This window comes from Cupressus sempervirens, chromosome 5, assembly GCF_028749045.1.
Source record: "Cupressus sempervirens isolate cs-2001-9-10 chromosome 5, ASM2874904v1, whole genome shotgun sequence".
Taxonomy (NCBI): Eukaryota; Viridiplantae; Streptophyta; class Pinopsida; order Cupressales; family Cupressaceae; genus Cupressus; species Cupressus sempervirens.
The window spans coordinates 1,024,632,292-1,024,635,391 of NC_143122.1; positions in this window are offsets into that span (position 1 = coordinate 1,024,632,292).

Sequence of the window (3,100 nt, forward strand, 5' to 3'; positions counted from 1 at the left end):
TCTCAAATTTTTCTTTAAGAAATGCAACCCACATCATTCTAGAAAAGTCATCAACTAATATCATGAAATACCTTTCACCATAAAATCTTTTAGTCTTTGTAGGATCACTAATATCTAATGTAGGAGCATCCTGGGTTGCACTGTTATCTTGCATGTTTTTAGTTTTTAGTTGTTATTACCTTGCTATTGGAACTATGTTTTCTAGTTTCTGGGTGCCTTTTTTGTAGGCCATGTAACTAATTTTCCATAATGAGTTAGAGGATGTGAAGTTCAAGAGTTGCAGAGGTCCTAGAGTGTTATCTTTGGTTAAGGTCACAAGTGCTAATTCATTAAACTTAGGAGATATGGCAATTGGCTTTTGTGCATGACTCCCAAGATGAATCCAAAAATATCCTTAATGAACCAAACTTGGAGAGCTTAAGGGGCTATAGAGGACCTAAATTATTACGTTTAGTTCCAAGCACAAGTTCTAATTCAATCAAAGCTAAGAGATATTGCAATTTTTCTTAGGCATCAATTTTTGGACATTTAATTTTTGTTGGAGGCTGACTTATGGCTCTTCACATATTTAATTTTAGTTTTTAGCATTTTGGGTTGACTTGTGGTGTAGGTTAGTATAATTAGGGATCTTGGGTAGAGTCTTGAGATAATTTGGTAGAGGAGACTTAGATGGAGCAACTTGGAGTAGAAGTTTTCACATGTGTTTGGAAATCTGAACTTGAAGATAGATCTTGGGTTGAATGTATTTTGTATCTGGCCATAACCTAGAAGGCCTTACGATTGGGCATGTATGATGATATTTTCATGAATCAATAAAGAATATTGTCCTCTCTATCTATGGTTCTATTATCTATTGTTTTTTCTTTCATTGTGTTAACTCTTGCATGGTGGTTTGGGTAGCTAAGTGTGCTAATTGGCCTTAGTTACTCACAGCCTCCTTGCATCAAGTGGTATCAGAGCCTGAAATTCATCCTTGTGGTGATTGGATTGTGTAGAATCCTGAGTGAATTAGGTTGTATGGTTGTAGATCTATGGATTTTACCTATAACTTATAGAGGGTTATGATCTTGTAGGAACTTGATTTGTAACGATGATTTGTGCTAAAGGAAATGTCGATAATGCTATATTGGATCAATTGAGAGAAATTGTAGCCAGATTAGATGTTGTGGGGATAGCCCTAAGGCGATGAGCACATCTTGATGATGTAAGTGATGATGAAGCAATAGCACCAAACCATAATCCAAAACCTAGAGAAGACCAAGATAAAGCAATGTTATTGAGAGTGTTGTCTAGGGAAAATTCAAAGCCTATTGTAGAAGTAGTTCCTGATGATGGAAAATTGGATCTTAGATATGGAGAAGTAATTTGGGTATGAAAACGCTCCTACTAATAAGAAGGTGAAGATTTTGGTTACTAGGTTGAAAGGTCATGCCTCACTATGGTGGGAGCATTTTCAAACTGATAGGCAAAGGAGAGGAAAGGAGAAGATCAAAACTTGGCTGAAGATGGTGAACAAGGTAAAGAAAACATTCCTTCTTGCTGATTACCAAGTTAGCTTGTTGAGAAAGATGCAAAATTTGAGACAAAAGGACATGACTATGAAAGAGTATACCGAGGAATTCTATAGATTGGACATTAGATATGGACATGTGGATGATGATGTTGAGAAAATTACAAGGTACATAAATGGATTTAGATCTAGAATTCAAGATTAAATAAGTTTTGTGAAGTTGGAAAGTGTGGAAGAAGCATATCAATATGCCTTGAAAGTTGAGGAGATCTTGACAAAGAAGCATGAACAAAGACAAAGTGGTAGAGGTGGTAGATTCCAGAGAGGTAGAGGAAGATCTTATAGTGAAGGTGGTAGGCCTAACAGTTATGTGCTTGGTATAGGAAAATCAGAATGGAAGAATGATGACAAAGACAAGACCCAATGGAAAGGTGTAGTTCTTATTGAGGAAGAGGTAATTCATATTCTATAGGTAGTTTTCATGGTAATTATTTTAGATGTGGTAAAGAAAGGCATAGATCTTTTGAAAGTGGGAAAAATAATAGAAATGTTGTGATTCAAGGAGACATTGAAAGTTCACCAAGTAGACCTAAGGCTATAGAAAGTCTAATGGTGAGAAAACTTATGTAATAAGGGAAGTAATGAGGAACCTATTTTAAGAAGTCTTTTCAAGGCCAGATATAAGATGACTGAAAAATGTTGTAAGGTGATCATTGATAGTGGAAGTTTTGGAAATTTGGCATCAAAAGAGTTGGTTACAAATTTGTAGTTGTAGAGGTTGAAACATCCCAAACCTTATCACGTTTCATGGATCAAAGATGAGCATAAGATACTGGTAAGTGAACAATGTGTTGTGAAGTTCAAGATTGGACATTAATTTGATGAAGTGTTTTGTGATATTATGCCTATGGATTGTTGCCATATTTTTTTGAGTAGACTTTGGAAATATGATAGATATGCTATACATGATGGAAGATTGAATCAATATACTCTTTGGATAAATGGGAAGAATCAAACATTGCTACCTTTGATTTAAATTCCAAATGAGGTTAGTTGTACTACAATAAAATTTCGCATGATTAATGGGAAGAAATTTTAAAAAGAAGTGATAAAGAATCAAGTTTTTTTTGCTATAGTTCCTAGAGGATCGAGTGTTGGTAGTAATGATTGAGTAGCAGAAGCTACTAATGATCAATTGACAACAGATAGTAGTAGCCAAGTACTAGAAGAGATTGTAGAGTTGTTGAATGAGTAGAAAGAGATTATTTATGAGGATATTCCTAATGGTTTACCACTAGTAAGGATCACAAGTCATTGTATGGATCTAATTCTTGGAGCTAGTTTTCCAAAAAAAGAACCATATAGATTGATACCTACAGAGAATGAGGAACTTAACAGACAAGTGCATGAATTATTGCAAAAAGATTTAATTAGAGAAAGTTTGAATCCATGTTTTGTTCCTATTGTATTAACACTAAAGAATAATGGAGAATGCAGAGTGAGTAGTGATTCCAGAGTATTAACAATATCATAGTCAAATATAGGTTTACTATGTCAAGAATGGATGACATAATGGATTGTTTGAGTGGA